Source organism: Lactuca virosa, chromosome 2 (genome assembly GCF_052849685.1).
Source record: "Lactuca virosa cultivar CGN04683 chromosome 2, Lactuca_virosa_CGN04683_v6, whole genome shotgun sequence".
NCBI lineage: Eukaryota > Viridiplantae > Streptophyta > Magnoliopsida > Asterales > Asteraceae > Lactuca > Lactuca virosa.
In genome coordinates, this window is record NC_136427.1 from 229,654,836 (window position 1) to 229,669,625 (window position 14,790).

The following is a 14,790-nucleotide window of genomic DNA, read 5'->3' on the forward strand; positions in this document are numbered from 1 at the left end:
AACCCTAACCCTAAAGGATGGATGCAGCCGCCAACCTCCCTTCCTTGCTCTCAGACACCGCCACCACCACTTCAGTCGTTGGACGTCGCTCGTAGATGGGGAAGTACCACCGTGACCCTCCAGCCGCCGCCTTGGTGAGGCGATCGCCGCCTGGTCGCTACTACTTCGCCGTCATAGAGCCTCCTAGTTCCGCTGCCATCCTCCTCCGTCGTTGCTGCTTCACTTCATCTTTTCTTCTCCCTCAGTTTGTCGAAGCGCCACCACCACAGTTAGGTCAGCTGCCACCGCAGCCCATACCCATTGAAGACAGAGCGATCGCCGTCGCTAGCCTCTTGTGCCGCCATTCATGCTGTCGTTTCCGCTCCGACTGCCGCCGTCAACCCCCTTCAATATCGATGAAGAGCTGCCCGGTGGGTGTTTCTGCACATGTGTGTGATGTAGTGTATGTGATGTAGTGTGTGGGTGAGAAACCTTTGGCCGGAATCTGAAAAGAAGTCACCACCACCACCACCGTGAGGTGGTCGCTGCCACCACGTGCCACCGCCGGCCACCACTTGGGTGGTTGTGTGGGTGTGTTTGTATTAGTGTGTGTGTGTGTGTTATTTGGGGTTTTGCTTTGTAATATTGTATTCGGTGCTAGAATAATGAAAAGAAACTCAAAACCACCACCGTAGGGTGGTGCCTGCCGCCTCCTGCTGCCACCGGCCGCCGTGTTAGGTGGCGGTGTGCTTTTGCTTGTGTTTAGTTGCTTTTGGGATGCTTAGACAAAATAGACTAGAACTATAACCACCACCGTGAGGTGGTGGCCGCCGCCGTGAGCCGCCGTTGACCACCACTACCCGAGGTGGTAGTGGGTGGTGCCCGACTAGCGAAACCCTAACGGGCCTAGTGAAACCCTAATGGGCCTAATGAAACCCTAATGGATTTAAGGACTTAGATTTTGGGCCTAATTGGGTTGTGATGGGTTGGAAACCCTAATTAGGGTTTAGAAAACCCTAATTTTGGATATATGGGCCTTGGACTTATCGGGACCCACATTTGGGCCATTGGAATGGAATTGTGAATTACACCCAATTATACCATATGACTTATCTAGTAGAGTGATGGACTTAATGGATTAAGTCCCTAATGGGTTAAGTGAGAAACACTTAACCCTAATTGTCATTTTATGTGAAACCCTAATTTCACTTGGGCCTTGAGTTGGGCCTTTCCATTGGACTTTGGTGATTGGGCTAATAATGGTCCATTCAAGAACAACTTTATGGACTAAGAATATATGAATGGGCTTTAGGGTAAGGCCTATATGATGGTTTGGGCCCAATTTGGAAAATTGGGCCATAGGTGGGCCATAATTGGGCCTTCGTGATTATGAGATATTAGGTCATTAGAAATGCTAAATATTTGGACTGGACTAAATGGTTGGGCCTCATAATAAGACCATGTAAAGGTTTGGGCCCAATTTAGAAAATTGGGCCATATGTTGGGCTTTGATTCACAGTTTGACCTTTGGGCCTTTGTATTGGGCCTTGAGCTTGAGTCAAGCTAAGTTAGGGGTAAAGTAGTCTTTTATCCCAAGCATGGACTTATGGATATATGTTGGAACCCAATTATTAATTGGGTATTGTTTTGATATTGACAGTTCGGGAAGCTGTCATCCAACAGTCTGGGTTTTCGCCTGCGGGACTTCAGCAGTGCGAGGTGAGTTACCTTCCAGTAGAAGTGGGTCTACGGCCACAATGCCGACCCACTAGTAGGAGTTGTTTTCTAGATGATTGTTGTTGTGATAATTATCTAGGTTTGCTACTACCTGATATGCTTTATGTGCTAGGATGCTCTGTTATATGTGTTAGTAGTAGTAGGGGTGAAATAGTCCCCGGATACAGGTTGAAAGATACCGAAGGGGTAGTCAGTACCCATGCATGCCTAGCAGTATGTTTATGTTATGTTATTATGTGGTAGTGGTAGGGGTGAAATAGTCCCCAGTAGTCGGTAGAGATAAACCGATGGGTAAGTCAAGCACCCCAGAATGGCTTGACCTCGGTAAGTCAAGCACCCCAGAATGGATTGATCTGGGTAAGTCAAGCAACCCAGAATGGCTTGACATGGGTAGGTCAGGCACCCCAGAATCGCCTGACAGTATGTCATTGTATGGTGTGTGGTATGATGGGGGAACTCACTAAGCTTCGTGCTTACGGTTTACAGTTTTGGTTTCAGGTACTCGTTTTCAAAGGAAAGGAGCCAGCTTGATCGCAGCGCATCACACTATGATTTTCCTCACATGAGATCTTTGGGATTACACTATGATATTATTTTATGATAACATGTTTTGATTACTAACACTTTGTTCTTGACATGTGATGTTAGTATGGAGGTTTTTATATTGTTGGTTTTATAATAACTTAATTAAAAGTGAAATTTTTGGTCTTGAATTTTGGGATGTTACAAAACTAGACAAAACAACCAATTACAATGAGGGAATAGACATAATAGGATCTTGTAGTCAGGCAACCCAATTAATATTAGTTTTCCGACATCTACTATTAGCCCAAACAAAATTTTGGGAGACTACCTTATCAAACAATAAACACTTTTTTGGTTTTATTTTACCAAAAACCAAAGAATTTCGAAAACACCACATAGACCACCACATAGTGGAAAACGGCCTCCAAAAACTCCTTACAAACCAAAGACAATCACAGAGAAGTAAACCAGTCAATCCGATCTTGAAAAGAAAGAATAATAGGAGTTGAAAATTTCCACCATCTACAAAGAAGATGCAGTAAATCAAACGCTAAATCACACCCAAGAAAAAGATGATCAAGGCTCTCCACTTCCTTGTCGCATATAGGCATAAATCGAATTCATCTCCAAACCTCTAGAAGAAATGTTATTTCAAGTAGGAATTTTCTTCAAAAGAAGACGTCAAACAAAAACATTCACTTTTATGGGAGTAAGCCACCACCATCTCATACCACTAGGAGCACCAATAAGAAGATGCTTATCAAATTCCGATCTAGCAGACCCCACTAAATATAACCCCATGCCATCAAGAGACCAACTCCATCTGTCAGCAGAAGAAGAGAGAAAAACCAAAGACAATAAGGTGCAAAAGTCGGCCCATTGCTCCACTTATACCCATCCTCTCGAACTTCTTCTAAAAGAAGTGTTCCACCCTGGTTGTTGCATTTTCAAGGAAATTGTAATTTGCATATCCACCTCAAGAGAATACAACCTATGAAAGGTTAACTTCAACGGACCATTACTAATCCAGTTATCATCCCAGAAAGAGGTAAACTGACCATTCCCAATCACCCTTTTACAAAAAGACAAAAGATCAATACCTTTAGATCTTAAGGAATCGAAAGTCTTAATGATAGAAACCCAAACAGAATTACCAATATGTCTAGGTAAAGTTTTCCCAATCAAACCACGATTACCATGAATGGCTTTAATCACTTTCACCCATAAAGCATTAGGAAACAAAAGAAACCGACAAACCCATTTAAAAATAAGAGCACGATTCAAAGCAAACATACTATTAACCTCGCGACCACCATATTGGTTGTGAGCCAAAACTTTCTTTCATCTCACCCAAGTTATTTTGTGTTTTTCCAAATCAACCCCCAAGAAGAAAGAATTTCTAAAAGACTCCAATTGATTTGCGACAAACTCTGAAGCTCTAAAAAGAGACAGAAATTACGTCGGGACAGCACCCAAAATTGATTTTAGTAACATCAGTCTTCCCCCTACTGAGAGGCTTTTAGCCTTCCAATAAGAAAGTTTAGAAGTAACTTTCTTAATCACAACATCCCATGAAGCAATACGAGACATATTACCACCCACCATGAGACCTAAATAAGTAAACGGAGCTTTACTAGGAACACAACCAATAGAACCCGCCACATCCTGAACAACCGAGTATCGAACTCCAAAAAAATAGAATAACTTACTTACATATTTATTAATATACTCATATATTTATATGTTTGTTTCAAAATCGACTTGAAATTTTAATCCATTGATTGAGTCAACATTTCCAACAAGTTCTTATAGTAGTAATAACAAACCCTTTGATTTTTGGTAATGAGAATTTATATGAGTGCCAAATTTAGAACGGTCCTACAAGAGTTCGCATGGATTGATCATTTGGACGTCTACAAGTTGACATAATTTCAAGTGTTTGCTTCTAAATTAATAAATCATTTTCATGAACATTTTGAACAATAGTTTACGTGTTCTCTATGGTTTTTTGGTACTATATTCAAAGCTCAATAAACACAAATTATCCAAATAAGTGTACGATTTATGTGAAGTCAATAAACCACCAATGTATAATAAAAATTGCTTTTTTATCCTATATTTTACCTTTTTGCATTATTAATTTTGTTTGTATTTGAGGATGTATAAACTTTGCATAGTTTTTACAAACTGTAATAGTGTTATTTATACCTTCTTTCAAGATTGTCCAAATAAAAACATGAAAGATAGTTATTATCAATGTTCTAGAAACCATTCTAGACAGTTGATTAATCGTTTGACGGTCTCTATCCGTATAAAAATAATTTTAATTGGTATATTAAACGGGCTTTGTCAAAAACAGTCAATTGAGTTAGACCGTCAAAATTAGTGTTAGGATAACTGGGATTAATTTAGGGTAGTGGATGCTTTTATATCTATCTAATTGTTAACTTTTTGAGTAAATTACATGATTCGTCCCGCGTCCAAGTGTCAAATTGTTCGTTTAGTCCTTATTTTCAAAAATTAACTCGGACCGTCCCTGTAATATTTTTTTCTCACGCGGACCGTCCCTGACGAACATAAAATGACTATTTTACCCTTTCCATTTAATTTTTATTTTACTTATCATTTGTTTTACAATTTATTAAAAAAAATTAAAGAAATAATCCACCATCCCCTCTCCTTCCTCTTCCACCACCGCCACCCACCCACCTTCTTGTTTACTCCATCTTCACTATCTTGAAACCTGTATCCAAACCCAAACTAAAATCAATAGTTTCTTTACATAATCAAAAATCAAAATCAAATAACTCAAGAGGTTCTTGCAAATAAAAATCAACCAAGCATTGCAGAAATCGTAAATCAAATTCAAACAATCTTGAAACATGTAACCAAAACCTGAGATTGAAAATCAAAATAAAACACTTCAAGAGGTTCTTGAAGAAATCGAGCAGTACAGAATTGGAAAATCAAACTGATATCTAAAACAAAACCAACCCAATATCCGAAACAAAAATCAACACCAAATCTGTAACACAAGTTGGGGATGAAGGGAAATCAAAGAAGTTAGGGAATGAAACTTCAAATCTAGAAATCTTGAATCTAAATCTGGAAGTCAAGTGTGTTGAGAAGCTTCAAAAACGATTTCCGAAACGAGTTTGTTGGAAAATCTCGAAGTTAGGGTTCTTAGTGCAATCCAGATCTATGGTGGCGGTTTCCAGAGTATATGGTGGTGGTTTCTTGCCGAGATGGTGGCGGTTTCTAACGGGTTCACATAGATGAGAGAAGAGAGAAAGAGGGAGACAATGGATGGGGGTAGAGAGAAGGACGATGGTGACTGCTTCTAGGGGGATCTTTCTTCAAATCATCTTTGTCTTTCCCAACGGTGGTTTCCGGTGATGTTCTTGACATGAGAGATACGACTAATGAGGGTGGGTACATTTCTTTTGGGTGGAGAAGAAGAAGCCACCTCCGACAACCACCACCTGGAGTCTGGATCTGCGAACACGTGGCAATGGAAGCTCCATCTCCGTCTCTCTTGCGCTCTCTCTGTATTGCGTCATCCCCGTCGACGGTTTTTTGAGAGAAAATGTAGTGGTGGTCGACAGTGGTGTGCGGTGGTCTGGTGGTGTTTTGCGGTGGTCCGGTGGTATTTTGAGGTTGCCGGAGGTAGAAAATGAACTGAAGAAGATAACTAAAGGATATGGGTATGAGTGAGGTTAGCGTAAGAGATAAGTGTTTGTGGTGGTGGGGCCCAATTTTTGTTTTTCTTTATTTTTTATTTTTCTTTTAAGTTGTTAATAACTAATAAATCAAAAAATATATGAAAAATAAAATAGAAAGGGTAAAATAGTCATTTTATGTTCGTCAGGGACTGTTCGAGTGAGAATAAAATATTACAGGGACGGTCCGAGTTAATTTTTTAAAATAAGGAATAATTTGACGCTTGGACGAGGGACGAATCATGTAATTTAGTCTAACTTTTTTGATTGTTGGGTGTGGATACGACCAGAACATTAAATTAACCATATTTCAATTATAAAAAGATTATTTTAAAGTTTCAAATTTTAGAAAATGGCATTTGCCTCCAATTTACTAAATATGTTATTTTTTAATACGATCATATATAATAGTAATCTAAAGGATTATTAAATAAACAGTTATTTGTTTGTTGTCATTATTAAACATGATGATAAAATATTTATTTATTCGTATCTGTCCAAAATTACAGTTTGTATAATATTTTATTGACACAAAAGTGGTTATTAATTTGGCTCCCTTTATCCCTAAAGGGACTCAACTTAACCAAAAAAGAAACAAAGAGACCGTATGACTTTTGTGAAAATGATTGAAAAACTTGAACGAAAAGTGAACATACATCAAAAAATGATGTGAAAGTGAAACGCAACAAAAACATGATTGGAAAACTCACAAGAAGAAATCTCTTTGAAGAAGATAATCGGAGTAGTTCCACTTTCGACATCATCAAACCTCGCCACGTCACGTGTATGAATGTTACCTCGGTTTTTTCTATGTGATTTTTGGACCGTGGATTCTTTGCTTAAATATACTAGTGTTTTACAAAGTTAAGTCGCAAAAACAAAAGTTGATTACTCAAAATAATCAAAATTGAGAAGGTTTGGTGTACTACCATTTTATTAGTCACATTTTAAAAATAGATTTCAATTATTAACTACAATAATTAAGTTAAAAGATAACTACTTTCAGGGACGGGACCAGAAATTTTCGATAGGGGTAGCACACATTTTTTTACAGTAATATATAATAAGATAAAAAAAATATTACGATGTCATTAAATATGAGTTTAGAGGTAGCTAAAATTGACACGACACCACAAAAATACAATAAACGAAACAATATTAAAACGAAATGAAAATTTGAATTCATGTTTGTGTCGTCGTGTATAAAAAAGTCAATGTCGTATTGTGTTGTGTCTGTGTTCCAATTTCGACACGAAAATTAACACGATACGACACGGAAATAAAACTCAATAAACACGACATATAATGACTTATACACGATGTGTTCTCAATTAAATATTGCCTATAAAATATTTTAAATTAAAAATATATATATTTATTTCAGTTGACACAAACCATGACATTTCTTCGAATTTCCTTATAATTCCAATGCCAAACACACATGGAACTTCAATCAACATGTATTTATATTTGGGCGTTTGTAACTTATAATATGTAATCATTCCTTCAAATAAACAAATAGGGATATGCTTGACTGGACCCATATATTTCATAAAGACATTTGAAGGCCGTAATTGGACTTTTGGCCTCTTTGGACTTTAAAATTAGGCTAAACAGAAGCACCAAAAGTTTTGTAAACAGTAGCACATTAAACTAAACCTTTTTTTTATTTGTACAGTATCCAACTATCCATGATTTTTTTAGGGGTAGCCGTGCTACCCCTGCCAACGATGTAGTTCCGCCCTTGACTACTTTTGTTTTTCTATTATAACAGAACTATTTGAATCGTCATATAAGATTTTTTTTTTTCTTTTTTAGACTTCGGCTAATCCAAAATTAATAATAACCAGAAAGTGAACCCATGCTCCGCATGGGATGGATCGGAGGTCTTCCTTTTTCTTTGTAAGTTGTTTGTTATTATTGTAAGTAACTATAAAGCTGGAATTTTTTTTAGAAAGTTTATCTCACTAAATCCTATTTCCACAAGTAGTCAGTGAAATAATGTAAGTATGTAGGTAAATAGAAAAGATCCTACTTCAACCTGAAAAGGTAGAATTTCGTAACCAAATTAAATTTATATAAAGAATATGTTTCTAAAAAGTGTATATGGGATGGAAACAACTAAACAGCCATATGTATCATTCACAAAACATCCTTCTTCCACACATTACATTCTACTGTAAGAATCCATTCTTGTGACCCATTTGCACCTTTTACAAACTTGTAATACAAATAAACAAGAATTTGTAAAGGATAATAATTATGGAAAAAAAAGGACCATACAATTCTTTAGTATGGATTTCTTTTGAAGTCAGGTAAAAATACTTGAATATTGTTAAGCAATATATGAATCAAGTTGAATTGCAAATTGTGGTGACACATTACATGTAAACAACATGGTAGAAAATATCTAATAGAAAAATATCCATGTTTCATGTTTTTAAAATTTTGAGCATATACCAAATGAAGAAGTGAATACAACATATTTTTACCTATAAGGCCATTGTACTTTATTTGTCACATATTGGTATTATTGGTAAAGAAATAAAAGTACATTGCTATTATGTGTAAAGATTATAGTACATTGTTGAGTTATAGACAGTTCAAAAAAATGAAAGTACGTTGCTATTAAGGCTAAAAAATCTAAATATATTTCTATTAGGAGAAATAAGTAAAGTACATTGTCTATATTGGTAAAAAGAGTAATATATGTTGGTATTACTTGCAATTTGCACAATAAATTATTGTATTAAAGTAAAAAGTGCAAGTACTTTGTTATTACGGGTAAAGAATTGCAAAAATGGAGAAACCATTGTGGCAATAAAAAATGGAGGGTTCATACCAAACCATATTTAACCATTTATCCAAAACCTAGTTAGTAAAATTTCAAAGCAAATGTAGTGGATTCCATCATCTCAAGAATCAAAATGATTTTTCCAAAAAAAATAACAAAACAAATTTTCGAAAACAGAACATATAGATTGAATTTATTTCTGTTTCTAATGTAAAACACATAAATTTTACCTAATTATCGAGAACTGTTGAAAAGCTTTTCAGAACACATCTTTCATAATTTAATAATAGGTATTTTATCTTTTATCTTTTATGTTTTATCTTTCCTAGTGATTTCCTATAATTATCATAATATAAACCCTTTTAATTTTATATTTGATAATTATATCTATAAGATCTCATAATTATTTTGTATGTATATGTATATATTTTAGTTTGCGATACATATATATATATATATATATATATATATACCCTAATTATGGTTAACTGGATATTTAGACAAAGTAACGATTAGGTATAGTGCATTAACTAAATTAGTATAATCATGGAATATTAACAAGTCCTTTTGGGTTGCCCTCAAACCTAGTAATTGACTGGAATGCTTTTTGGAAAGAGAGAGATTGGTTTATTAAGTTATTATAAGGTTAATAAATTTATTAGAAATCAAATTAAATAATTTATTAATATATTATGAGAATAGTATATTAATGAGAAATAGTATTATTTAATTAAGATTTAATCATAAATTAATTGGAATTAATTTTGGGATTAATTGAAATAATTAAAAGTAGAAGGACTAAAGGTGACAATGTTCAAAAGTTGAACATTGACGAATTCTAGAACCTCCCAAGAGGGTGGATGGTTTCTAGATGGTCTTTAGGGATTCTCTTGGACATTAAGGAAGCCTAGGAATCCTTAGGGAACAAGAAAAAGAAATAAGGCTTACCCAAGGAAACTGCCTAATCGTAGCATCCCTAGTCACCTATATAAACCCTCCTAGGGGTTCATATTTTTGGCCATCATTATTCTAAGAGTTAGATCCGAAAATTCCCTTCCTTCTCCTCTCTCCTCTTTAGCCTCCAACTTGATAGGGTTTGGGTGTGAGCCATTAGAGACACGAGACTTCTGGTACTTGATTTCAGAAGACCAACAAAGAAGGATTACTAGTTTATTTGTTATAATAAACTAAGGTATGTATTTTCTAATAACCCTTTAGTAGTTTCGAAAATAGCAATGTACTTCTAGGGTTCTTGATGATCAATACTTGTTTTCAAATCATAGTAAGAACATAGATCCTTTAGGGTGCATGTGAACTTAAGGTTTATGTTTTTCCGCCAAAAATAGATTTTGTGTTACATATAAAACTCATCAGTGGTATCAGAGCCATTGTTCTTATTAATCTTGCACAAAGTTGAATAGATCAATATTAGGGTTTATAGAAACTAAACCCAAATGAGGCAAATTTTCAAAAACCCGTAGGGTTCTTGAAACCCTAGCCACCACCCTAGTATTTTCGAAATTTGCAAGGGTTTAAGAAACCCTAGCCCCTTTGCCTAATTTTCGAAAATTGAGAAACCCTTTTAAGGTTTACCTTGTTTCCTTATTTGTTATTTTAAAAAGCCTTAAAATTTGAACAATTAAAACATGATAAACCCTAACCTATTTTCGAAAACTAGAATGCTTAGGATTAGGATTAAATTAAATTATTTTACTAATTGTTTAATTGTAATAATAATTTAATTCATATTGATTTAATTAATTTAATTAATTTAGTTAATGTTTAATTAAAAGATAAAGATTAAATCAAAATTGATTTATTTTTAAATTAAATTAATTTTTTATTAATTTTGAAAATTTAAATTTAAACCTAGTATTTTAGAAAAGTTTTAAAATACACATTATACTATATATAATTAAAAGATTAATATAATATATGTATAATACAAGTCATTCAAATCGCTAGTATGCCTCATTCTTGAAGTCATACTATAATGAGAGTTTAAGGAAGCGGCCTCTAAAATGACCGTCATTAGGTATTCAGTCTTACCCACCGCTCTTTTGTATGGTGGAGGGTCATTATCTGAACGGATTTGATATGACATAATCTCATTAATAAGTATAATGCTATAAAGTAACTCAACTATTTTTATAAAAACACACTCTTAGTTACTTTAGGAAAAATGTGAAAAGTATGCTAGTCCATAAAATAGCACATTATGCTTTATATGTAGTTAGTGATGTGTGTGTGGTTAACTGGCACACTAATAGTGACTATAAATAGTAATAATGGGCATTTCAAAATTTATCATTGTTAATGGAGCATGTGTGGTTAACCGGCACATTAATGAGAGATGATAAATGACATCGAGAGTGTCAAGCATATTTGTATGGTTATTCACATCTTGTTTGTGATCCTCGATATCCCAGTACCAAATGGAAGAGCATAATCTAAGATTAAACATGACATTAATAGATTCAATGAATCTTAAAAGATCTAGTAGTTTCATAGTTCGAAATTGGTAAATTGCTTTTGCCTACCTTTATAAATTCGTGATAACATTACGACATCCCTCTTCTTAATTGTGAATTGTTATTTTGGATCCTAACCTTAAATATTAACTATAGGATAACATATTAATGATTATTGTCATCTAACTAAAACTACTTTTTCTCTATAGATGTCTACTTCTGGTGATGCTTATGCTCCTCAAAACTCGTCCCACAACTTTTTGCTTCTCTCGATCATGTACAAGGTGACATTAGATGGCACCAACTTCAATGATTGGATGCACAACATCAAGATGGATCTTTGATACGAGGGAAAATAGTATGTCCTTGAGAAACAACTCATTGAGATTGATGAAGCCATTGCTACTCCTGAAGAAATAGCCTCTTACAAGAAACACTATGACGACGCAAGTAAGGTTGCTTGCATCATGATTGCCACCATGATACCAGAGTTGAAAAAGTTCTATGCGGACTACTAGCCATACGAGATGAACTTAGATCTTGTGGAAAAGTTTCACAAGAGAGCTCGTCAAGAAAACTATGAAGTCGTCAAATCTCTTATGGCATGCAAATTGAAGGAAATAGAGTCTGTCTGCAAACCATGTGTAGAGAATGCAAAGATATGTGGAGCGTACTGAAAGTCTCAATGTGAACTTCGATGAGGAGTTGCCATTGACATGGTCCTTAACTCTTTGCCTCCTTGTTATGATCATTTCATTCTGGTTATCATTTGAACAACACAGAAACCACATTGGCCCAACTCCACAAATTTTTACAAACAGTTGAGTCAGGAATGAAGAAGACTCCTACCACTAATAATGGTCATGTCCTATCCATTGGGAAAAACAAAGGGAAGAAAAGAAAGGGTGCTTCTAAGCAGAACTGGAAGGGCAAGGCCCATATTGGGTCGTCTAACAATGGCCCAAAAGCGAAGCCTAGTTCTGACATCCCTCATGTGAGTGATCTCAAAGAGGCTAATTGATTATATTGCAATGATAAGGGTCATTGGAAACGAAGCTTCCCCAAGTACTTGTAGCACATCAAGGATGGTAAAGTGAAGCGATCATCGGCAGGTATTTACACTATTCAAACTAATAACTCACAACCTACTCGTTCTTGGGTCCTTGATATAGGATGTGGTTTTCACATTTGTTCTGATTTGCAGGGACTAAGAAAAAGTGAAGAGGTGGAGCATGGAAGGATGAATCTAATCATGGGCAATAGGCGATCTTCGCATGTTACCAAGATTGGAACTTATAGGCTTATGCTTAGTAGTGATGTTAGATTAGACTTAGTTAATTGTTGATATTCGTCAGAAATGACGTGAAACATTATTTCTTTTCATGTAATATTTAGACAAGGTTTTTGATATTTGTTTAATGACATGAATGGATCGATTTTGGTTTATCAGAATTGTATCTTTATGTTTGAAGCTTTACCGTGTCATGGTGTGTATGAAACTGTGATTTATGTTGATAACTTAGGTAATAGTGTATTCCATATTGATTTGTCTAATGGTTTAGACAATGCATGCTTGTGTCATTGTCGTCTTGGGCACATTAACAAGAAATGCAACGCCCAACGCCAAAAATATGGAGTGTTGGAATCATTTGACTTAAGGCCAGATGATGAATGCGAATCTTGTCTTTTGGGGAAGATGACAAAATCACCTTTCACAGGATCTTGTGAAAGAGGTGAACGTTTGTTGGATCTCATACACACAGATGTGTATGGACCCTTCAGATCCACCATAAGGTATGCTAATCGATTTTATGTGACATTTACTGATGATTATAACATATATGGTTATATCTACTTAATTAAGCATAAATCAGAAACCTTTGAAAATTTCAAAGAGTTTAAACATGAATTCTAAAATCAATTAGACAGAAATATAAAGATGATCCGATCTGATAGAGGCGGAGAGTATCTTAGTATCGAGTTCCACGACTATCTCAAGGAATATGGAATTGTTTCACAACTGACTCCTCGTAGGACACCACAACTTAATGGTGTGGTTGAGAGGCATAATCGGACCTTATTAGACATGGTTCGTTCCATGATGATTCGAGCTTCTCTTCCCATTTCTTTCTGGGGGTATGCCTTAGAAACAGCCGCTCATATCCTCAATCTTGTCCCTACCAAGAAGGTTGGAGATGTGGACATGGAAAGTACCCTTGTTAGCATATATCAAGGCTTGGGGTTGTGAAGCATTCATTATACGAGAGACCAATGACAAGTTCGAACCTAGAAGTGAGAGATGTATTTCATTGGTTACCCATAAAAGTCTTTTGGATATTTGTTGTACAAACCTAGTGAGAACATGCTTTTTGTAGCACGAAGAGGAGTCTTTCGTGAGAGAGAGCTCATATGCAAAAAGGACAGAGGGAGTACCATTGACCTTGAAGAGGTTCAAGAGTCAACCGATGAAGGAACCTTAGGAAACACTAGCGCTCAACCAAAGGATGAGACTCCTATTGAACCCATTGACAATTCGTTACCTCTTCGACGTTCTAATAGAGTTAGCATGCCACCAACATTCTATGGTTTCCATATAACGTCAGATGGTGATACGTTTATTAGTGATCGTACACTGGTAAATTTGGATGAGCCAGCTAACTACAATGAAGCAATGGCAGGCCCTGAAGCTGCTAAGTGGAAAGAGGCAATGGATAGCGAGATCAAGTCCATGTATGACAACCAATTTTGGAATTTGGTTAATCAAGAACTTGGTCAAAAGATAATTAGTTGCAAATGGATCTTCAAAAAGAAGACCGACATGGATGGAAATATACATACTTTCAAGGCTCGACTAGTTGCGAAGGGATTTACTCAAACCCCACGGACTGACTATGATGAGACCTTCTCACTAGTGGAAAATATAAAGTCTATCAGGATAATGCTTTCCATAGCTGCCTTTCATGATTTTGAAATATGGCAAATTGATGTCAAAATCACTTTCCTTAACGGGAAGTTGGCTGAAGATGTTTATATGAGTCAGACAGAGTGTTTTGTAGACGCAAAGTTTCCTAATAGAGTGTGTAAGCTTGAGAAATACACTCATGGATTAAAACAAGTGTCTCATAGCTGGAATCTTTTCTTCCATGTGAATTTCAAAGAATTTGGTTTCTCTAGGAGTGAGGATGAGTCATGTGTGTGTGTGTCAAGGCTGGTGGGAGCATAGTAACCTTCCTAGTATTGTATGTTAATGACATACTCCTTATGGGAAACGACATTCCAACCTTGAAGAAGTTAAGTCTTGGCTTGGAAAGTGTTTTGCTATGAGGGATCTAGGAGAGGCAGCCTATATTCCTGGGATAAGAATCTTAAGGGATAGAATGAAAAGACTAATTGGTCTTAGTCAAAGTACATACTTGGATAAAGTACTAAAACGTTTTAGTTTGGAGAATTCCAAGAAAGGAGAGCTACATATTCAGAGTAATGCCAACTTAAGTAAAACTCAAATCCCTAGTAAAGATGAAGAGATAGCGGAAATGATTCGAGTCCCATATGCTTCGGCTGTAGG